At 38.9% G+C, this 25,476-nt stretch overlaps 1 long non-coding RNA gene across 1 annotated transcript in view; it reads right to left on the bottom strand.

Annotated features, from left to right (window-relative positions):
• Positions 1–25,476, bottom strand: part of LOC138741125 (uncharacterized) — a 170,533-nt gene that overhangs the window by 5,639 nt on the left and 139,418 nt on the right. Inside the window, exon 2 of the long non-coding RNA XR_011343346.1 lies at positions 10,899–11,013. This is a non-coding gene — a long non-coding RNA (uncharacterized lncRNA). The remainder of the gene's footprint in view (positions 1–10,898; positions 11,014–25,476) is intronic.

The raw sequence follows: 25,476 nt of genomic DNA, 5'->3' as shown, positions 1-25,476 counted from the left end.
GATGCCAAAGAAAGCTCCATGTCCTCCTGATGAACGACCCTATACATAGCTATGGCTAAGGCGAGGTGAACCCACACAAAGCAGCAGAACCAGACAACATATCTGGTCAGGTACTGAAGTACTGTGCAGACCAATTGACAAAGGTCCTCACAGACAACTTCAGCACCTCACTGCAACAGTCCATCATTCCCACAGAGTTCAAGACAGCCACCATCATCCCAGTACCCAAGAGGGTGATGACAACAGGCCTCAGTGACTACTGTCCTGTGGCATTGACCTCCACCATTATGAAATGCTTTGAGTGTCTGGTGATGGAATACATCAAAGTGCATTTCCCAGGATGCTGGATTCATTTCAATTTGTTTATAGAAGAAACCATTCCACAGACAATGCAATAGCCTTGTATCTTCACTCCATGTCGGTCCACCTGGAGAACGATGCCTCATACACCAGGCTCCTCAGCTTGGCATTTAATTTGTCCATTCCCCAGGTCCTGGTGGAGAAGCAGTCCTCACTGGGACTCAACACCCCTCTATGTAAATGGATACTGGACTTCCTAACTGAAAGACCACAGTCTGTCTGGATCAGTAGCAGAATATCAAGGAGATGAATTTCAGGAGGACCAGGAATGACACCCTCCACTACACATCAACAACTCTGTGGTAGGGAGAGTGCAAAAGTCCTTGGAGCTAACTAGTGACTATCATGGACACTTAACATCTCCTCACTTGTCAGGAAGGTGAAGCATGGACTGCACTTCCTGAGAAGACTTAAACGGGCAAGGTTACTGGCCATCATTATGTCAGCATTCTATAGGAGCTCTTTTGAGTATGTCCTGGCCTGCTGCATCACAGTGTGGTATAGTTGCTGCAGAGTAATGGATCGAAGGTCAAACCACAGGACCATAAGAATGGCAGAGAGGATCACTGGAGTCTCCCTCTCACCCGCCCCCCCTACCCCCACCTCTCAATCAATGTGATCTATTGGGATAGTTGTCTGAAGAGGGCTTGCAAAATCATTGTGGACCTTTTCTACCCTGCACACAACATCTTTCTGCTGCTCCCTTCAGGGAAGAGATACAGGAGAATCAGAACCAGCGCCACCAGGGTGAGGAACAGCTTCTTCCCATTGGCAGTGAGAATGCTGAACGACCAAAAGAACTACTCACACCAAACATCAGAAACTCTGATTTGAACAAAGCTACCTTTTTTTTAAATTTTTATAAATACTTGTCCTGCATATGTATTATTTGTCAATATGTGTCTTATGTTTTGTATGTCTGCATGTTTTTGCACTGAGGACTGGAGAACGCTGTTTAGTTGTGTTGTACAATCAGATGACAATAAATTGACTAGACAAAATAGTTTGTTGCTATTTATTCAACTTAAAATCTCCCAATGTGAATTTGTCAAATTTTGTGTCAAGGATCTTGCAAAGTATAGTAAGTTGTGATGTCAGAGCTATTAGTACATTTCAATCTTAATTGTAATTCATTGATTGTGTGCCTGAACTTTTGGGATTAGGTTCGGCAAATGTTAAACGCAGACTGTCTCAGGTTGATGATAGTTTTTACATCTAAATTTATTTTGAAAAGAAAAAAAGCTAGTTTGCAAAATGAGAATTTGATTCCTGTCACTAGCGAAGTCAATTTACAGAGATTATTTTATTGATCAGTGAATGGCAATCTATAATTTATTCATTATGAATAAAGATGGCTCAATTTTACAATGCTACACAAGTAAATGAATGTTTAAATGGTCAGTTTCTTGTTGAATAGTTACTTTGTTGCTCTCACTGTTGTTGCTGAGTTTTATATCACCTTAGTTTCATTCTCACTGACCAACATAACTTCAACATACTGTAATTAACAAAAAAAAACCAAATTTCTACTGTCTTTCTATTCCATTCCAATGATGCTCAAACTCCCTCCCTCCCCCCACCACCCCCCAAAAAACCTTGAAGACACCTCCTCATTATCTGTCTGGGCACATTGCATTCCATAGGATTTGATATGGAATTTAATCACACTGGACAACATATTTTTTTCAAAACACTTGGCTCCTGAAAAAAATTGGGGATAATGGTAGACAACTTCCAAATGACACATATTTCATATTTGCTGTATCACATAGGAAGTTGGAGGAAATGTTAAATTAGTAGACTACTGTATGCATCCATATTGAAGAAGTAGTTTGTTGCGAATCACTTGCACTATTCATTCTTCTCCACATCCAATTTCCACACTTGAGCAGTTAGATGGTCACCTTTTGTCCAGTATTAGAATAATGCTGTCACTTTCTTGCATCTACAATTGACACCCTTGTCCCCTGCAAAAGCCACTCATTCCCATCTTGGGCTATTGTTGGAGATTTCCCACAGCTTGCCTCTTTTGAGTCCTTCGTTTCAGTGTACTTAATTTATTTAGGGAAATTGTAAATATTTTTTTGAGGAAGAGGAGCATGCATTATCTTTGGAGAAAAACTATTCAAATATGTGGGTAGCATGTTTATTATTGCACTACATATTTTGAGATATTGTTACTAAAAGCACTAGATACAGTCCAGAAGTATGCCCTTTGACCCAATGAGTCCACAGCAACAATCAAGCGTCCATTTGCATTCAACCTGCATTGGCCCTTTTTAAAATTCTGTGTATATTCTCATCAATTCTTAGATTCTACCATTCATCTTGACATTGGGACAATTAACAAAGTTGGCTTCCAACCAGTTTGTCTTTGAGACAGAGGGAGTATTGAAACTTGAAACATCTTACTTATTTCTCTGAATTCTACCTTTGCTGTTTTTAATATTGCCCTAAATAATATTGACTTTTAAATGTATCATTTGAGTAGTGGTACTGCTGCAAGAGAAGATTGAAATATTGTGGTGCTAACAGAAGGTGTGGATTCAAAGGGAACTAATGTAAATAATAGGGTCCTGCAGACTCTGCCCAGGGTCCTTAATTGGACAACCATATAAATAGTTTGGAAGGTAGTGTGAACCATTTAGATTGGGCTTTGGCTCCAAAAGAAGGGACTTGAGGTTCTCAATGTCATCTCAAATGTTCATTCAGCATTTTGAATGGTCATGGGGTAGGAATTACCATCAGTGAGTGGGCATATTAAACTTTTTCAAACATCTTTGACTCTTCTTCTGATGTGAGAGCTCAGAATAGTGTCTGTTTACCATGTTTAGCATTGGCAAATACATGAACTGAATGTCAGAGCTGACTTGAGTTCATTTTGGTATTCAGTGCTTGGATAGGTACATTTACATCATTTAAAAGACATTTGGACACGTTCATTGACAGGAAAGGTTACAAGGGATATGGGCCAAATGCAGGAAAATGGGATGTTCGGAAGGTACCTTGATCAGCATGGACGAGTTGGGCTGAAGGCCCTATTTACTCAAGAACAAAAGAAATAGGACCAGGAGTAGGCCATTTGATCCTTTCGAGCCTGCTCCACCATTCAAAAAGATTATGGCTGATCTGGCTGCTGTCTCATTTCCACATGTCTGTTCCCCATAATGCTTAATTCCCCTATTATCCAAAAATCTAAGATACTAAGATAGGTGGAATAGTGGATAATGAAGAAGGTTTTCAAGGATTGCAGAGGGATTTGGGCTGCTTAGAAAAGTAGGCTGAAAAATGGCAGATGGAATTTAATGCTGATAAGTGTGAGGTGCTTCATTTTGGTAAGAAGAATCAGTATAGGACATACGTGGTAAATGGGAGAGCATTGAGGAATACAGAAGAGCAGAAAGATTTAGGAGTAACGGTACATCGTTCCCTGAAGGTAGAAACTCACGTGAATAGGGTGGTGAAGAAGGCTTTTAGTATGCTGGCCTTTATCAATCATTGCATGGAATATAGGAGTTGGGAGGTGATGTTGAGATTGTATAAGACGTTGGTGCGGCCTAATTTGGAGTTCTGTGTGCAGTTCTGGTCGCCTAATTATAGGAAGGATATAAACAGAGTGGAGAGAGTGCAGAGAAGGTTTACCAGAATGTTACCTTGGGTTTAAGCATCTAGAGTATAGGGAGAGATTGGACAGATTAGGTCTTTATTCTTTAGAGCGTAGAAGGTTGAGAGGGGATTTGATAGAAGTATTTAAGATTATGAAAGGGATAGACAGAGTGGATGTGGATAGACTATTTCCGTTAAGAGGAGGAAAGATTAAAACAAGAGGACATGAGTTAAGAATTAAGGGGCAGAGGTTTAGAGGTAACATGAGGGGGAACTTCTTTACTCAGAGAGTGGTAGCCGTGTGGAATGAGCTTCCGGGAGAAATAGTGGCGGCGGAGTCAATTGTATTATTTAAGAAAAGGTTGGACAGGTATATGGATGAGAAGAAGATGGAGGGTTATGGGCATTGTGCAGGGAGGTGGGACTAGAAAGGGTTGGCTCGGTGCGGACTAGAAGGGCCTAATGGCCTGTTTCCGTGCTGTAATTGTTATGTTATTATGTTATGTTAAATAACATGACAGCCTCTACTACTTCATTTAGAGGTGAATTCCTCAAATGTACCATAGTAGAAGCAGTTCCTTCTTGTATTGGTCTTAAACCAACTTCCCAAAATCTTGAGGTTATATCACCTTCTTGCATCACCTGACAGTGGAAACAGCCTTCCTGCTTTTTATCTTATCTATTTGTTTCATAATTTAAAAAAGTTTTTCTTCGATTCCCCCCATCCTTCAAAACTCCAAATGTGTATTGTTTTGTTATTCAATCTCTCTTCATAAGTCAACCCCTTCATTTCTGCAGTTGATCTGTAAGATGATTATAATATGTACGTTTGCTCTGTGACGCTTCCGCAAAACACAAGATTTCATGACTTGTTCATGACAATAAAATAAAATAAAATTCTGAAAATACATTCATTGAAATCCACTCACAAGATAAATTAACCATCAATGTTCTCTCCCGTGGCCATGTACTGCATCCAAAGACACTATATCCTTTTTAAAATGAGGAGACCAGAATTGGGTAAGTACTACAGATGCATCCTTACCAGCACTCTACAGTTTCAGTAGAACATCCCTGATCTAAGTTCAATCCCCCAAGAAATGCAGGCCAACAACCTATTTGCCTTGATTACCTGTTGCTCTTGTGAACTAATCTTTTGTGATTCAAGTACAAATATTCTCAGATCTTTCTGCTTTCTGTTTGCAATTTTTCATGATTTAAATATTTTCATACTATATGGCCATGGGAGAGGACACTGTTGGTTCATTCATCTTGTGAGTGGATTTCAATGAATCTTGTTTCAGAATTTTTATTTTCAGAATGTTATTGACATGAACAAGTCATGAAATTCAGTGTTTTGAGGCAGTGTCACAGTGCAAACATTCATATTATAACCATCTTACAACATTACTATATAAAAAAATAAAAATAATAATAATAGAGCACAAAAAGTAAGGCAGTGTCTTTGGTTCATTGATTATTCAGGAATCTGATGGCAGTGGGGAAAGAGCTGTCCTTGTGCTGTTGATTGCTTGTTTTTCGACTTCTGTACTTTTTTCCTGATGGTAGCAAAGAGGGCATGGTCTGGGTGGTGGGGGTCTTTGAGGATAGGAGCTGCTTGTTTTAAGACACCTTCTCGTGCAGATGACCTCGAGTGAAGTCTGGTTTCTATGATGTCCCAGGCTGAGTTAACAACCCTCTGGAGTTTATTCCTGATTTTGCAGAGAAGGTGCTGATGTTATCTGTCCAATCCTTCTCTGGTTATCCATGAGTCAGAAGCATACTGAAGGACAGGATTTGTTGCCTTCTGCTAGATTTGTGGCCTTGAACTTTAAGCAATCTTCAAGTACACAAGTAAAAGACAAAATTCTGTGAACACTGTGGTTAAAATAAAAACACAAAATGCTGGCAAAACTCAGCAGGCCAAACTGTCCTTTATGTAGTAAAGGCAGAGATACATAACTGGTGTTTCGGGCTTGAAGGAAGGAATTCCCAACTGTGACTTTGCCTTTGACATTGGCGCCTTCCACTCCACAACAAACTATCCATTCCATCTCCCACAGGGCATAATGCTAAATGAAGAACAAGCCTCAAGGGCCAAGAATATCCTTGATGAAGTACTAAAACTTGAGAGGAGCTTTGGTTGCAAATTCGCAGCTTAATCTTAATATAAATGCATGCAGTAATGCAAATGGCATATGAGACCGTGTATAAGGATTTAGAATGTTATAAAGAAAAAAATGCCTTTCTCTGCTGTTTTTGCACTACCTCAGAACACTCGAAAATGTTTTCCAGCCAAAAAAAATTACTGCTCAAACGTGTTTAAATAAAAGAAATCTAGTGGCTAATTTGTACACAGCAGGGTTCCACATTGTGATAAATGTATGCTAGATGGCAGTGAGGTGATGCACCTTTGAAAGTGCATCATGAAATCATTTGCTTGAGAAGATAAATGGGCCCTCAGCCAAATGACTCATCAGAAAGATAGCGCCTATAATTGAGGAGTATCAAACTGAATGTTTGCTTGGAATGGTCTTGATGTCTGTATTTGATTGATTGGAATGGTCTTAAACTATTTGTGAATAGACCTTTTGTCTTGCTGGTGAATGGGATGGGAGTAGGAATTTGCTTTTAGGGTTGAACAGTGATTATAGAATTCTCAGTGACAATTTACAAAAGACTAATGTTAAATGATTTTAGAACAAAGTTCGTTAGAATTAAATCAGGAATTAAAAATAACAAATAAAACATTTCATTTTTGTCATTGGAATAGATAAACCAGAGCAATCCAATTACAGTCCACTGCTAAAGATCCAACTGCGCTGGGTAGGTCACGTCTCCAGAATGGAGGACCATCGCCTTCCCAAGATCATGTTCTATGGCGAGCTCTCCACTGGCCACCGAGACGGAGATGCACCAAAGAAGAGGTACAAGGACTGCTTAAAGAAATCTCTTGGTGCCTGCCACATTGACCACCGCCAGTGGACTGATCTCACCTCCAACCGTGTATCTTGTCGCCTCACAGTTCAGCGGGCAGCAACCTCCTTTGAAGATGACCGCAGAGCCCACCTCACTGACAAAAGACAAAGGAGGAAAAACCCAACACCCATCCCCAACCAACCAATTTTCCCTTGCAACCGCTGCAACCGTGCCTGCCTGTCCTGCATCGGACTTGTCAGCCACAAACGAGCCTGCAGCAGACGTGGACATAACCCTCCATAAATCTTCGTCCACGAAGCCAAGCCAAAAAAAAGAAGATAATTACCGATGGTCTTTTTCTCATTTTTTTGTACAATACATCATATAATCTAGGAATTTTCAACTGTATTCCCAAGAACTTTCACTTGAATCTGGTGCCAGAAAAGTTAAAATATGTCACACTGATGTTTGTATCATCTCTGTGCCCTCCATGAGCAACAACAAATTTGTTTGGCATTGCTGACTTGTATGACTTGCTGTTTGGAATTGCTGCCTTTCCCTAATGTTTCTCCATTAGAAATTATGGTAACAGGGCCCACAATCTCTGGCATTGCCAATGTCTTTTTAAGAAATGAGGAATATTTACTATTTTTCGGTCATCTGGCACAACCCCTGTGTCCAATGTAGTGTGAATGGTTTAAGCAGCCAAACCTATCTACTGTCAGTTCCTTAAGTAATTTTAGATATGTTTCATGTGGTCCTGGTGCTTCATGAATATTTAAGTTCACAGTTTTTTTAATGGCCATTTCTCTACCAACCATCCAGCCTGATTCAGTAACAAAAAGGGTTAAATTTTGCTGAGGCAGGGTGGGGGGAAGTATATGCATTACATTTTTATGTAAATTCAATTCTCAATTTTCTTGCATTGCAAAGCAAAACCTGAGATGGCATAGCACAAGGCTAACCAGGAACCTAGTGAACAATGGAATGTCCAATTTCTCATCTCAAAGTATAACAATTGAGAAAGAAATAGAAGAACTTCCAAGAAGTAAATTGGATGAATTGGTGTCTAGTCTGATACAGAGGGGGTAATAGTAAGGGGGGTCTTCCAAAAGGGATCAACTCAAAGAAAATAAAGTACAAAAGCAACAGATCTGTAATCTTAAGCAGAAAAAAAGGTGTTTCTATGGAGGGTCTCTGCTTCAAGGCCACCTACATTGGTGGAGAAAATCTGCACTTAACTTTTTATAGAGCATAAAGGCTGCTCCAGTGTTGCTTTTATTGTTCACACCTCGGTATGTCCTCTAGAGCTGGTGTAGGTGGAGTGACTGTGGCAAGCAATGGCCCTCTTCATTACCCATAATCCCTCACGCAGCTGGAACCGCTCTGCATTTCCAGCTGTGTGGGGGATTATGGGTAATGAAGACAGCCGTTGATCATTCTTCTGCCTAACACTGCCACTCCAGCTCAGTGCTGGAAACGGAGAAGTGGCAATTTCAATCCCATCCAACATGCAGGTAGATTCTGTAGGACTCTTTCACCACACCCCCTCCTGAAATATTAACTATTTAATTCATGTACATATCAGAAAGTAAACATTGTTGTGTATTTCTTCAGGAATCGGCACCAGACTCAACTTGGTCCTGGGTCACAGGCTGACAGAATCACCGTGATATCATCAGCCCATGCCTAGCCAGCTGCTTGCAGTGGCAGTATATTTATGAAGTGAGGTGAAGTGCTCCACTCCACCGCTGGGACTATCCTCTGGAAGGATCGGAGTGGGCATCTTGGAGGTGCTTGCAGAGCATTTATGAAGGTAGGGTAAGCGACATAAGGTTGGAGAATCTCTACCTTTACAGTTGCATTTTTTTACTCTTTCAAAGGGCCTAAAGATTGCTGGAGAAACTTGCAGGTCAGACAGCAGTCAGTAGTAGAACTGCTCAAAAGGTGGTGAACAAAGTTATTGTTTCAGCAATTTAATTTAAAAAAAAAATATTTTGTTTAACATTTATATCACATTGAAAGGTACATATATATAAGTGCATTAATATCAAGTTACATGTGAATATTTTCAACCCTCCCAAATTTTCTCCCCATCCCTCACCCCTGCAATTTAAATTGAAAATCTTAATAATGTGAAGCGTGATATTGCTAAAAGTAAAGATAGAAAATGCAAGAAATTCCTTGCAGGTTATGTTACATGTGCGGAGAGAAACAGGGATGATCAGAAAGAAAAGCTATTGACCAGAAATATTAATTAGTTTCTCTATCTACATAGGCTGTCTGCTAAATATCTCAGTCCATATTGTTTCCAAATTGAATCTGAATCATATTGTACCAGTGATTACCCATTCATAGTAGTTTCCTCTATTAATTACAAATCTTATTTGAATTGTTTTGATGTGCAAATCCAGAAAATTCTCAAAAATAACAGGGACACCAAAAGGGAGATACTATTTTTAGTAAAGCAAGTAGAAACGGCAAAATCAGCATCAAGTTTTGGCAATCCGGGCCTCTCCTCAGAGTTAGAGTCATTGAAATGTACAGCATGGAAAGTCTATTCAGCCCACCACATACACACTAATCCCATCTTCCAGCACTTGCCCTATGCTGTACTATACCAAAGTAATGAAAATATTCATCCAGAGATAACTTAAATCCTGTTAACAAACCTATTTCAACCTCTGTCTTGGGCAATGCATTCTTGGAACTCAAAGGTCTCTGTTGAACAGGGTCTCATCAAATCCCTTCTGAATCTCTTCCACCTTGTCCTAAATATTGTTGGACAATTTGAATATTAACAAAATTGTGCATTGTTGGCATGCCATCATTTCTCCTTGAATTCTTTTTATTGTTACTGTAAATTGTTAACTACTGTATTTATTTACCAAATACATTCTGTTTCAAGTATAATATCATTCAATTTAGTCTTCCAGAATCTATTCCGTTTTTGATTCTTCTTCATTGCATGTGTCCTCATCAACTGAGGGGCAGACAAATGGAACAGTTTCTATCTTAACTGTAATGGTGCAGGCTATTATTTAATATATTTAAAGTTCCAAAGAACAATATTTTATTCTCTGCATTGTTTGTGGAGATTTTGTTTTCTTAACTTCCTTTCCTCTAAAGACAACCTAATTGGCGGCTTCTCTTTGGTTCATTTACGGCACCAAAACGTTTAATTATTTAGCTTATGGTTTTGGTGTGAAATATTGGTGTCTATAAAAAACATATTCCACATGCAAGAGCACCTTGATCTTAAAACCCTCACCCTTAATTTCAAATACATTCATTTTATTATCCTTCCTTTACTTCTGATTCCTCCCTGACCTACAACTCCAATAATATGAGATTATTACTGTTTCCCTTATGAAATTATCATATGAATCCATTTATATATTCAACAATTTGATTAATTTATGCATAGGATAAGATTTCTTTTGTATTCCATTAATTTCTAATATCTCAATTTCCATTGAGCTAGAGCCTATTTTAGGCTTATTAAGTGGGCATTCCTGAGTATCCAAGAGATACTCTTTGTTTAAAAGAGAATTTTTTTAAGCTTGTTTGGAGGGACTAAAATAGTACTTTGTATTCCAAGTGGCTCTTCAGTACAGTGAGTGAGCAAAACCCTGCCATACTTTATATGTTCACTGTATATACCAATGATCTGGATATCAGTTGAGGGTGTTTTGTATTTTAAGCACTTTACCCAGTGGTTGTGCTTTTCTGTGGCCTGGCTTCGAGTCACACAGTCTGTATCTCTTCTCACTTTTTCCACATTGTCGGAGGTGGTCATGTGATGGAGTAGTGGCTGGTTAGGGAAAACCAGTCCTTCACAGAGAAATTTGGAAAAAAAAGTAGAAAAACAAGGCAGAGAAGAAAAATATTAAAAAGTCACAAATGAAAAAGTATAAGAACAAGTTGAAGATGGCTCCAAAGGGGGAAAAGACTACAATGTCAAGTAAAGAAGAGATAAAGAAATTGCCAGAGAAAAAAGAGGAAGGCCTTACCAGTCTCCGAGCGCAGGAAGCTCTTCCCAAGAGGATGGCCCGATCAGTGAAGCTGGTGAGCGGCAGCTGGGTGGCAACATCCCCCAGGGCAGTCTTGAACTTTGGCTTGCAGAGCCTGAAAAAGAAATACCAGCGGTACGCATTGTAGAGAGGACGATGGTGGGAGTGGACGTTGAATTGGCAATGGGAGAAGCTGCAGAGAAGACACCGAATGAAGCAGGATCAACACGGAGCCAAGAAATGGAGCTAGAGAAAGAAGATCGAGGAAGATAAAGATTACAAAAAAAAATACAAGGTAAAAAACAGAAGCAAATGATTGATAAGAAATACCTTGACAGTCAAATAAAGATTCTAATGGAAACAATAATGGTTGAGCTCAGTACTAAAAAAAAAACCGATAGAGACAGATGTAAAAATGTAAAGAATGGAGAATGCTATGGCAGATATGAGAAAACGAAGTGATGAAGTGGAAGACAGAGTGATCGGTGTGGAAATGGAGGTGACTGAGTTAAGAGAAAAATTGGAAGATAGAGATAAGGAGATTAAGAAAATGTATGAGTTTTGGCCCAAAAACTTGACATTTTAGAGAATTTTAGCAGAAGTAATAACATAAAAATTGTGGGCCTGAAGAAGGGGCAGATATAAAAGGATTAATAAAAATATGGATCCCACCGATCTTGGGAGTGGAAGAACTCCAAGAAGAAATTGAAATTGAAAGAGCCCACGGACCATTGGTGTCAAAGCTGCAGCCACAACAGAAACCGTGATCCATACTAATAAAACCACTATGATATACTGCAAGAGAGAAAATATTGGAACTGGCAATGAAAAGAGTGAAACAAAATAAGGAACCATTGGATTATAATGGGGAAAAAAATATTTTATTACCCAGATATTAGCTTTGAACTTTTAAGGAAGCAAAAGGAGTTTAATTTAGCAAAAACTGTACTATGGAAAAAGGTTATAACTTTGTGTTACGGCATCCAGCACTGTTGAAGATATTCATCCCTGGTGGGCAAAATAGACTGTTTTCAGTTCTAGAAGAAGCTCGTCACTTTGCAGACCAATTACCAAATAACCAACAAGAAAAAGAGTAAAGGAAATACTAATAGGACTGTTAAGATAATGTATTTAAATCAGCTGGAATGTTAATGGTTTGAGTACAGATGTTTTAGGGAAAAAAGAAGTTAAGAAAAAAGGCTTTGTTATATTTTTAAGAATAATATATAGTGATTTCTCTGGGGGAGGGCTAGAAAGGGGGGGGGGGGAGGATCTGCCCACTGCAAAATCTATTGACATTTGCGGTACATACTGCAACCCATGTAGAAAAGGGATTTGTGGTTGTGTTGTGAGGTGGCAAGGGCAACTCAGTAAAGGGGGATTTAATGTTGTTTTCTTTAATAGTATTTTTTGGTTTTCTTATGGTTTTTTGTTATTTTCCTACTAGTTGTGTCGTCGCATATAGTAAAGAGTAAGAACAATCTAAAGAGTGATTTTAGAAGAAGGGAGATGGAGGGGTTGAAGAGGTGGGAGAGAGGTGAAAACTGACAAATTATTCAAACAGTCAAAACCTATTCGAGGATTGACATGTTCTTGTTGTCGGCTCAGATTCAGGGGAGAGTTCAAAAGACCAAATATAAGGCAAGACTTTTATCAGAACACTCACCCTTGTTATTGACAATTGCTTTAGAGGATATTCCGCCAAAAACATATAGATGGAGGATAAACCGTATATTGTTAAAAAGGTGAGACTTTTGGGAATACACAGAACAACAAATCAAAATATATTTAGAGACAAATACAAATTCAGTTAACAGACAAATTTATATTAAGGGATGCAATAAAGGCCTTTATTAGGGGACAAATAATTAGTTACACAATCAAGATTAAAAAAGAACGTGATCAGGAAATAGAACAGTTGGAAAAAGAGATAGTAACTATAGAAAAAAAAATTAATGAGAAGGGAAGATAAAGAAAAAGAGCGAATTGGCAGAGAAAAAAATTAAAATATGAAACATTGCAAGCATATAAAGTGGAAAAAATACATTATGAAAACAATACAAAGATATTATGAATTAGGAGAGAAAACCCACAAAATATTGGCTTGGCAAATAAAAACAGAACAAGCAACAAGAACTATCATAGCAAAAAAGAAGGAAGATGTAACAGATTTCATATAACCCAATTTTTTGAAAAATTATAAACAATTGTATCAAACTGAAAATCCAGGGAAAAATGACAAAATAGATGAATTTTATCAAACATTGAATTTCCCCAGTTACAATTGGAAGATCAGAATAAATTACTAAAACCCCTGACAATTACAGAAATACAGGATACATTAATGACATTACCAAATAATAAAGCGCCAGACAAAGATGGATTCCCTACAGAGTTTTATAAGGTATTTAATAATCTATTAATTCACAAGAGCAACTTGTCCGTGAACTACTCTTTGCAGACGATGCCACTTTAGTTGCCCATTCAGAGCCAGCTCTTCAGCGCTTGATGTCCTGTTTTGCCTAAACTGCCAAAATGTTTGGCCTGGAAGTCAGCCTGAAGAAAACTGAAGTCCTCCATCAGCCAGCTCTCCACCATGACTACCAGCCCCCCAACATCTCCATCGGGCACACAAAACTCAAAACAGTCAACCAGTTTACCTATCTCGGCTGCACCATTTCATCAGATGCAAGGATCGACAACGAGATAGACAACAGACTCGCCAAGGCAAATAGCGCCTTTGGAAGACTACACAAAAGAGTCTGGAAAAAAAAACAACTGAAAAACCTCATAAAGATTAGCGTTTACAGAGCCATTGTCATACCCACACTACTGTTCGGCTCCGAATCATGGGTCCTCTACCGGCATCACCTACGGCTCCTAGAACGCTTCCACCAGCGTTGTCTCCGCTCCATCCACAACATTCATTGGAGCGACTTCATCCCTAACATCAAAGTACTCGAGATGGCAGAGGCCGACAGCATCAAATCCACGCTGATGAAGATCCAACTGCGCTGGGCAGGTCACGTCTCCAGAATGGAGGTCCATCGCCTTCCCAAAATCGTGTTATATGGCGAGCTCTCCACTGGCCACCGTGACAGAGGTGCACCAAAGAAGAGGTACAAGGACTACCTAAAGAAATCTCTTGGTGCCTGCCCCATTGACCACCGCCAATGGGCTGATATCGCCTCAAACCGTGCATCTTGGCGCCTTACAGTTCGGCGGGCAGCAACCTCCTTTGAAGAAGACCGCAGAGCCCACCTCACTGACAAAAGACAAAAGAGGAAAAACCCAACACCCAACCCCAATCAACCAATTTTCCCCTGCAACCGCTGCAACCGTGTCTGCCTGTCCCGCATCAGACTTGTCAGCCATAAACGAGCCTGCAGCTGACGTGGACATTACCCCTCCATAAATCTTCGTCCGCGAAGCCAAGCCAAAGAATTCAGCTGCCCTTAGAGGTAATGAAACAGATGGAAGAGACCCAGAATTTGCCTGACTCATGTTAAACGGCAATAATTACAGTAATTCCAAAAACGGGAAAAGATCCGCTATCACTGGCATCATATAGACCAATATCTTTGCTAAATACAGATTATAAATTAATAGCTAAATTACTAGTGAATAGATTGACAGACTGTGTACCGAAATTAGTGATACTATTATCAGATAGGATTTCTTAAAAATAGAAGAGCGGCAGATAAAGTCTGAAAATTTATTAATTTAATCCATACAGCACAAATAAATAAAACACCAACTGTGGCAGTAACTCTTGATGCGGAGAAAGCTTTTGATAGGGTGGAATGAAATTATCTTTTTAAAGTACTACTGAAATTCAAATTATTGGAAAAAATTATTAATTGGATTAGAGCACTGTATAATGGTCCTTTGGCAAAAGTGGTAACAAATGGATAGGTTTCAGACCACTTTAAATTGAGTAGGTCAACTAGGCAGGGATACCCATTATCACCTTCCTTGTTTGCTTTGGCTATAGAACCATTGACAGAACCGATAAGAAAAGAACCTATGATAAAGGGAATAAAAGTAAAAGAGGAAGAATTTAAAATTAGCTTATTTGTGGTTGATATTATAGTTTATTTAATGGACCCAAATAAATCAATAAAAAGGTTATATACAAAATTGAAAGAATATGGGGTGATATCAGAATTCAAAGTTAATATAACAGTGAAGTGATGCCAATGAACAAAGTCAATTATACAAAATGTTAAAAGGAATCCCCTTTTAAATGGAAATCACAGGCCATATGTTACCTTGATATCAGGATAGATAATAATTTAAATCATTTGTATAAATTAAATTACCAACCATTAAGAAAAAATTATACAGGAAGATTTAGAGAAATGGAAAGATTTACCATTAACTTTAATAGGGAGAGTAAACTGCATCAAGATGAATGTATTTCCACGGCTACAATATCTGTTCCAAATACTACTGATTCCCTTGACCGGGGAATTTTTTTAAATGAAACTAAATAAATTAATAAGAAAGTTTTTACGAAAGGGTAAAAAATCAAGTGTGGCTTTGGAAAAATGAACATGGGTGTATAAACAAGCAGGATTGCAGCTACCAAATTTCAAAAACTATTATAGCTAAGATATCTATCAGATTTTTATTAGACGGGAGAAAAACTGATTGACTCAAGATAGAATTATATAAATTAGGAGAAAAGGTCCCAGAAAATTTACTCTATAAATGGGATGAGAAACTGGTGCAACACAACAATCTACCAATACTTCATCATATACTAAAAATATGGAAGAGAATATATCTGGAGTGAAAGATCATAAATTATCAAATACCAGAAATGTTACTAACACAAAACCCATTAATACCTTTTACAATAGACAATTTATTTTTTAAGGAATGGGCAAGAAAAGGAATTAGAAGAATAAAAGATTACTTTTTGGGAAATAATTTATTAAAATTTGAACAGTTAAAAATAAATACAGAATATCACATGGTACAATATTTTCATATTATCAGTTGAAAATGTTTTTTTTCGAAATTTATTTATAGTATCTCCATACATTCATTTCAAATTGACTTAGTATAATATTACATAATAGATACTAAATAATTTTCAAATTTTCACCCCCCCCCCCACCTCCCCTAACCCCGTAGGAAACCACCTTGTGGTGGTTAATTCCCAAAAACCCAAATGGGTGTGGTATAAACCACAAGTGGCATATGACTTTCGGGAGCAGAAGTACCACTCCCTCCCCCCCCCACCCCAGGCAGACAAAATACACGTATAAACCGAAAAATCATAATTTCTTATATCCATAAAACCCAGGTCCATCAATTTAACCAATCTTATTCATAAACTCTTTTTTTTTGAAAATCCAAACTTGATATTAAATTTTGCACCCTTTGCACCCTCCCAACACTGAGTTAAACATTGTTTACAATCAATAAAAGTTTTTTTTTAATTTTTTTTTCAAGTCTTCCTGAATTTCATCCACTGAATTAAAACACCTCTGAACATCCCAGTTCAACACCGAATCTTCCATTCTTCTCAGTCTCAAGTTGAATTTGTAGCTTACTTTCAAAAAAAAGTTTTGTTTTTTTTTCAAATCTTTTAAAATTTTCTTGAACATAATTCCTTCGGTCTTGATCTTCTAAAGCATCAGTGTTATTCATAAGTTCTTTCTTCTGTGTTTCCCAATTTAATACCAAATTTTCCACTTTGTCAATCTTCTCAATGTTAAGTTGAAATTATTGTTTATTTTCAAGAAAAACTTATTCAAAATTTTTAACTCTTCTTGGACATTGCTCCTTCGACTTTAATTTTATAAATCATCAATCTTGTTCATAGTTTCTTTCTACTGAATTTCCAAATTTAATAATAAAGTTTCCGTTTTTTCCAATTTTCTCAATATTAAACTGATCTTGTTGTTTAGTTTAAAAAAACCTTTTCAAAACTATTAAAATCTGTTTGCAATGTATGCATACTCACAGATAATAAATTCACTCTTCTAATATTCCATCCAAAAAAAATCACTAATAAACCTTATTGCAAGTCAAGGAGTTCCATATATATGTTTATCTTCAGAAAATATTTCAAATATTTCAAATCAACATTCGTCGCCATCTTTCAAAAAGGAGTCCGAAATCAACTTTAATAAGTTCTGTTCTTGAGAAAATTCCAGCACCAACTCCGGCTCTGTCTGGGCAAATAGGTCAAATTTCTTCCAAAGTCAAAGAATGTAATTTTGTTCTGTATTTATAGATAATAAATTCATCCTTCCGATATTCCATCCAAAAAAAATCACTAATAAACTTTAATGTTATCTGGATTTTTAAAACTCACGGACAACCAATGCCAATTACTGCAATTTATCTTCATAAAACATTTCAAATCAATATTCATCACCATCTTTCAGAGGGGTGTCCAAGGCCAGCTTATCCGACAGTCCAATTAATGAGCTCCATTCTTAAGAAAATTCCAGCCTTGACTCCGTGGTTCTGTCTGGGCAAGTAGGCCGAGTTTCTTCCAAAGTCGGAGAGTGTAGTTTTGTTCTGTATTTGAACTCTATTTTCCTTAATCTTTATTGCCATTTTAAACATCTTTCAGAGGGGTGTCCAAGGCCAGCTTATCCGACAGTCCAATTAATGAGCTCCGTTCTTAAGAAAATTCCAGCCTTGACTCCGTGGTTCTGTCTGGGCAAGTAGGCCGAGTTTCTTCCAAAGTCGGAGAGTGTAGTTTTGTTCTGTATTTGAACTCTATTTTCCTTAATCTTTGTTGTCATTTTAAACTAAAAACAATTGATAAACAAAACAAAGACTTTTAACAGAAAAGAAATATTCTTAAAACGGGTATTTATATAACTGCCTGGGGGAGACCGGGAATGCACGTCCGCTCCCTACGCCATCTTGCCACGCCCCCCCAGTTGAAAACGTTTTTAAAAGAAAAGTTGGGAGCTAGCCTAAGATTACCTGAGAGTTGCTGCAATGAATACTTAATTACAGACATTGCGATAGTTAAAATAATTTTTATTACAAGAATGTATAGCAAATTGTAATACAAGGAAAATGATGAAGCAATATATAAACCTAAAAAAGGTTGGGAAAAAAATTTAAATATATGAATAAAGAATGAAACGTGGAAGGAACTATGAGCAGGGACCATGAGTAATACAATAAATACTCGGTTTTGTAGGACTCAATACAATCGGCTTTATGGATTATATGTTACACCTCAAAAGTTAAAAGAATGGAATCCAACAATATTGGGCATTGTAAACAAGAAATTGGAACATTACAAGCAATTTAGACATGTACAAAAGTGAAAATATTTTGGGAGGATTTGAACCTAATATTAAATAGAATTACAAAAATAGGGTGCCAAAAGATCCAAAAATCTTCCTGTTAAACAACATAAAAGACAAAGAATTAGGCCTAAAATTAGACAGGGCTCAAAAAAGCTTCATTATGATTGTGCAAAAAAGTGCATAATGATAACTTGAGAAATGGAAGCAACCTTAAAAATAAAACAATGATACATGGAAATGAACAAGCGTATTCCATTAGAAAAAAATTACCTCCAATCTAAAAGACTTTATTTGAACAAATTTGGGAACCATACATGGAGTATATTAGAAACCGCCAATTTCAAACCTCCACCTCTTAAACTGATAAGATACGTGTGAAAATATTTAAATATGAAATTTTGGACAAGATTTCTTTATTTCTTTTCTTTTGTGTTCTCCTATCGTTTATTTATTTTTCTACTTTCTCTCTTTTCTTTCTTGCTTTAAGTTATAGGGTGTAGGGATGGTGGGAGGAAGGGGGGAAATGAAAATGTCACTGCATATTTTAACGATGAATATTTGTATATATGATGAACATGATTCATGGTGAAGTATTAAATAAAAAATGATAAAAAATCTTTTGCACATTATCAAGGGTTCCTGCTTATTTATAAATGCGACTTGCCATATCTCTCGGGTCTCTCCCATCCTCTGGGATTGTCCCATATTCATTCTCTCTCTTTGTAGTTATGTCCATTTGCTGCATTTTGCCTTTGTGCCTCTGTTTCCTTCACACAAACTTATTCTACTGGAAACTTGCCAGCCTAGCAGAAACATCTTCCTCTAGCAAAAAAGATCCTGCATTTCTTTACATAGAGGAAATTATAATACTCATATTCTGAACGTGCATAACACGAGATACAAGTCCTTCAAGTTTGAGAATATCTTGTTTCTATTTGAATTCTGAGAGTCCTGTGAGAGGCTTTGTTGCCATTGTCAGAGTTAAGGTGCTTGTGATTGTTTCCAGTGTGCTAGTTGAAATTGTATGTAGTCTTGTTTCAGCATTGAAATGATGAATGCTGCCTAACCATTCCCAGTATCAGTGTTAGTCTATCTGTATTTTGATAATCACATGTATCAACATACATATGCAAGAGGTGCCAGATGTGGGTTTATTTATGTCTATGGGTGCAGTAGAGCCTAGGTTCCAGTCACTTGGCATCAGATCATAACTGTTCTCCATCAAATCTATGTGGCTGATCTGCTATTGCACATTAAAAGGAATTATGCACAGATAACTTCCACTCTTCCTTCTGAGGGTTGAGCTTGGAGCCTCCAACTTAATAGATAGTCCCAACAGTGAAAAGATTAAATGCTAGTCCACATTCAGAGTTTGAGAACTTGGGCACCTTGACATTGATGTTGGTGCTCACTCAGGCTGAGGTATTCATCAAGATGGTAAATATATATTTTTTCCAAACCACGAAAGTGGCAAAGGAATACTGCTGTCAAGCTATACATGTAGATAGGTAAGTCTGTATTGACTTATGGGGAAAAAAACCCTGATCTTCCTGAATAGAGAATATCGATCCTCTTGGATAACTTCAGTGACAGGATCATGAAAGATGTAATCTTCTAACAAAGTGTAAATGGCAAAATAAAAAGCTAACTTCTGAGCATTCCTTCAAACAAAATAATTTTGTCATGTTAATAGCATGTTTTTCCAGGGATTAAAACACAAAACTTAATGACATTATCTCCTACTCAAGCTCTGGAACTCATTAAGTGTATCATATAACAAGCATATTTGCTTGCACCATGTTAAGTGCTAATGACTGTTGGAGTGATAACTCCCTATCTTCATAACTCTGTAATGTTCATCTGTCCAGCCCTAAAACAATGCCAGCAACAGAAAGGTTGACTCAAAAAATGAGTTAAAAGTCAGACCAATCTTGCAGAGAGAAATCTAACAGTTCACAGCAAATTAAGTGATGGGCAATCAAGTGACTCCATGAGGGAGTAGATAGGAGTCAAAAGGCTTTTATTAGCTTAGGCGTTAGCTGGAGCTCAGAGAGCGTCTGGCCTGGATCTGAGCAGGAAGTGTAAGGTAAAACATCATGAGATGGGAATGTGTAGGGAGTTACCCTGTACAGGGCAGTAACAAGAAGGGGAGGTGTCCTTGTACTCCTGTTAGGTAAAACATCATGAGATGGGACCGGAGAAGGAGTCACCCAGTACTAAGGAGTAACAGAATGCATCCTTGTACTTACAAGATAAGAGAGACATTGATGGATTGAGAGGCAGGAAGCTAGCAGGGAAAGGATAGCAACAGTTTTAGTCATTGGACAAGTAATGATATGATGATGTTCTAAACATGTATCCAAGGGTATAAAAAATCACCATTTTGCTGATAACGGCAGAATGCATTCTCCGACTAACTTTGTTGGTCGCAAGTGTTACAATCCGGTAATAAAGAACAAAGAACCCTGATTTCGACTCAGCCTGGTGTTTGTCTCACTCATTCATGAACAAAGCAGACCTAACAGAAGTGATGTGGGGTCAAGGTCTTGGGTCAGGACCTTTATTAGGAAATCTCCTGGGAGGGGTCAGAGGGAAGGAAGGGGTGGTACAGGCCAGTACATACAGTTATTACAGTGGTGTAATCCCTCATACTACCATATTAAGTCCATCATAATTAGCAATGTGATTTTTGGCTTCTCTATCAGAAAACAAAATGACCTAAAGAGCAAATGATGGATGGAAAGAACATTACTAAATCAGAAAATCATTAATAAATATGTTGTGCATGGGTTCTGCCATACTGTCAAGGTCAGCTGTGCATCAAAAACCTAAAGGCAACCCAAGAACCAAGAATGGAGGCAACCATTTTAAGAATTGAGAGGAAGCTAGCTCCAATTGGAAGGCATATCTCAAAGACCTCAATCATGACTGTCCTTTGCAAAAATGAGCTACTGGAGAAACACAGCAAGTCAGGCAGCATCTGAGGAGGAAAATGGACAATTAACATTTTGGGTGGAGATCTTTCATCAGTACTGAACATGGGTCCCATCCTGAAACCATGACTGTCCATTACTTTTGTCAGATACAACACTCCCTGCTGGATTCCTCAAACATCTTGTGTTTTGCTCCAGTTTTTAGCATCTGCGGTCTCTTATGTCTCCATGACTCTGTGCATAATTCCTTTTTCTTTTCCAAAGAAAATATCCATACCAACTTTTCTGTCAAGAATTTTAAAATTACCATATGTCAACTGAAAATATTTTCAAGTGTAAACAGTAATCCCACTAAAGTCCTAAAGTTTGTGGACAGGATTTTAAGTCACAAATTCACAGGCTCATACTGAGTAGAAATGGCCTCAGCAATGCAAGTAGCATCTGTGTTTGTATGTATCCTCATATTTGGCTGCTGGAAAACATTTTCCCTGTCTAACATTTGTTTCATGATGGTATTGAAACTGATTTTAACCAACAGATCTTCCGATCCAACTGTGGTGTGGACTAATGTAAACAAACCTACATCATTATCTCAATATTTTCACAATCCTTCTCACTGCCATGCTGTTCCTCATCTCCACCAAGGTTCCTTCTTACAGCACCACAGAGAAACTACTCAATTATGCTGCTATATTCCAAAACCAACTTTACCCCAGACTTAGTCATGTGTACATGTCTGAAACTGAGCTCTAAGTCATTCTGAAGCATAATTAGCCTTGCACATGTCCACAAACCAAAGGTCCTCTCTCCCACCCTGTCCCTGTTATACCACATTGACCTCCAACAATTAAGATTTGGAAAATTGTTTATAACCTCCAGGTTAGTGATCTCAGGATTGCTACCCGTGCCTTGTGTGAGGTTAGAAATAGGAGGATAATGCAGATGATAGCCCTTGGAAAATGTGACCCATTTCTCAAATTTTCACATTCACCCCTTGATGAATGCAGATCAATGATGATATTTGCAGTTATCTTTAGGGCATGAGCTCTGTTTCATGGCCCTTTTACACTGCCTTTAAAAGATGGGAATTAATCGCCTTTTAATCGCTTCACTTACGCAACAAATTTGGCGGGGGAGGGGTGTCATTTTCATCCAGGTTCCTGTGTAAAAGGTTCCACTGATCTGGCTTTTCTTGGCTAAGTATGAACAACCTGAGCTGGCTTTAAAAATGGCTGTTCACATGCCAATTAAATGGGATCGCTGTGTAAAAGGGGTTTCAGTTCACAATTGAGATTGTGTGGCACTGCGCCATTTAGGATTCATGTTAGGAGTTGTGCCCCATGTTTGGAATGATGTGTAGCAGTTTGACACTGTATAACTGTGGTTGAGAATGGTGCTGGTGTTAAAATTTTGGCGAGATGATGGCTGCACTGGAAATCATGTGACAGGAAAACAATGACACAAACTCCATAAAGTCAGTTCCATTTTAATAAAGCAACCCATGACAAGTTGTAGAATCTAGCTATTTCTCTGAAACAGCTTAAAGCATGGTGCAAATAATTTAACTGTTATTGATTGATGTAGTGGAACATTTATCAGCTTGACACGAATCACAATTCATTTGGAACTACCAGCTCTGCCAATGATAGACCTATATCGTCCTTAGGTGCCATTCATATGCCCAAGATGACCCACGGGAATTCGTCAACCCAGTTAGGTCCTGCAGATGCACCATAAGGGGTGATTTCAAATGCCTCTGGAACCTTTCTACTAGTCTGCTGGATTGTGGGTGGTATGCAATTGTGTGGTGCAACTTGGTTCCACTCAGGGTGGCCATTGCTGACCATAAGCTTGATGTGAAATGGGCACTCCTGTCAACATGATGTGTGCTGACAGACCAAAACATGATATCCTGGTGAAAATGAGGGCCCTGGTTCAGGTGTAGTCATGTTAGTCACGTCTGCCAGTGGAACTGCCTCTGGCCACCACTTGGCCCAATCCACTATAGTGAGAAGAAAATAGGAAACACGTGACACTGGCAGGGAGCCTACAATGTCCACATGTATATGGTCAAATATCCAATACATCATCTCAAAAGATTGTAGTGGGGCTTTCATGTGTTACTGGACTTTTGATGTCTGGCAATGAGTGCATGTCTTCACTCAATTGCTAACCTGTTTTTGAAGGCCATGCCACACAAATCTGTTGGCTACCATCCAGACAGTTGTTCTGATTGATGGATGTGCCAACCCGTGTACCGCGTCAAGTACCCGTTGCCTCTAGGCCACTGGAACGATTGGGTGAGGATGACCTGTAGATGCATCACACAGGAGTTTGAGCTCCCTCAGGCCCACTGGAATTTCTTCCAGCTGGAGGTTCAAGTCTCCTATTCTGTAATGTGGAATTTCTTTGTCTGCCTATTACGTTTTTACGAGCGCAACATAGTCCACCCCTTGTGTGGCGCACCTGCCACTACGTTGGCTTTCCTGAGATGCATTTGATGGCTGTCATGTACTCAGAAATATATGATAAATGTCTCTGTTGATGAGCCAACCATGAATACGATACCTTAGTGAAGGCAAATGTAAGCGGCTTGTGGTCCTTTAAAGCCACAAAATGCCTGACTTCTAGAAAGTACCTGAAATATCTGATAGCTAGGTACATTGCCAACTATTCTCGATCAAAAACACTGTACTTGAGTTCTGGTGGTCTTAGGTACATGCTAAAGAAATCTAATAATTTCCAATGCCCATCGATGTACTATTCAAGCACCCCTCTTACTGCCATACTGGACACATCCACTGTCAGTGCAGTTGGGACATCCATCTTGGGTGAACTAGCAATGCAGCATTAGACAGTGCTTCCTTGGCATTCTCAAATGCTGCCAACAATTCTTCATCCAAAGTGACATCTCTTTCCTTGCTAGGGTGAAGAGGGATGCATGATGCAAGTCACTGATGGTAGAAACCGGCGATAAAAGTTCATCATTCCAATGAACTGCTGGAGGCCTTTAACTGTGCTGGGCTTAGCAAATGTCCAGATCACTCAACCTTTGCCAGTAGTGGCTTTGCTCTGTGTTTGTCAATTTTATGGCCCAGGAAGTCGATGGTCACTAACCCGAACTGACACTTGGCCGGGTTGATGGTCAGCCCAAACTCATTCAAATGAGTGAAAATCTTGCACAGGTGGGACAGATGTTCCCCATGACTGCAGCTAGCGATAAGTATGTCTAGGTATATGAAGGTAAAGTCAAGATTGCGTCCCACTCTGTCTATTAAATGTTGGAAAGTCTGAGCAGCATCCTTGAACCCAAAAGGCATCCACCTGAATTCAAAAAGGCCAAAGGGTATAAATAATGGCTGTTTTGGGAATGTCATCTGGGTGGATGGGGATCTGGTGATACCCCTGGACCAGGTTTACCAGGTAGTGATCCAGTGTGGTAACCTTGTTCAACCTGCAGTAATCACCACAGGGTCTCTGTCTGCCTGCGGCCATAGGTACTATGTGGAGCAGGGAGGCCCAAGAGCTATCGGACCATTGTAGAATACCCATGTCCTCCATCTTTTCTAATTCCTCTTTGGCCTCTTTATCTGGAGGGAGCCTTCAGTTGATATGTGGTGCTGCACCCCATGTTTCGGCATTGCCAAGGTGAATTGCTGAGTAATTATTGCGGGAAATTCCACCAACAACCTAGCGAATTAATTCTCTGTAAGAGAAATGGAGTCTAAATGCGGGGCTGGAAGCTTGGCCTCACCTAGGGTGAAGGTCTGGAAAGTGTTGGGATGAACGAGCCTTCATCCCTCTAGATCAACCAACAGGCCATGTGCTCTGAGAAAACCAGCTACCCGTAGTGGTTGTGCGACCGCGGCCCATGTGATCATCCACATGAACTAAGAATTGCTGAACTGAAGTGGGATCCTACACATGCCAAATGTCTTGATAGTACTGCAGTTTGCTGCTTTCATTGATGGCCCAGGTTTTCTGTTATGTGTGTCACGCCCTGAAGGGGGAAGCAGGCTGATCTCAGCCCCTGTATCCACCAAGAAATGCTGGCCGGAATGTCTATCCCAGATGGATAAAAGGCTGCCTTTTTTTGGCCAGCTGCCACAGCCATTAGCAATGGTTGGCCCCAATGTTTCCCTGAAATGCACAGGGAGGTCGGCAGTGGCAAGCTTCTGCACCCCATTGATGATGGTAGAAACACCAGTGGGTGCTATCTTTGTCCTGCTGTCTCCTAGCCAACTGGTGGCCTGACAACAGATTTGATTGACCCTGCTGCTGTTCTAATGTTGGAGTTGCATAGTCCTGCCTCTGTGAGCGGGATCAGGTGACCTATTCTATGGATGTCATGCT

The sequence above is a fragment of the Narcine bancroftii genome, chromosome 8, assembly GCF_036971445.1.
Source record: "Narcine bancroftii isolate sNarBan1 chromosome 8, sNarBan1.hap1, whole genome shotgun sequence".
Classification (NCBI taxonomy): Eukaryota; Metazoa; Chordata; class Chondrichthyes; order Torpediniformes; family Narcinidae; genus Narcine; species Narcine bancroftii.
The sequence above is the reverse complement of the archived record's forward strand: the minus strand, read 5'-3'. Positions and strand labels throughout refer to the sequence as shown.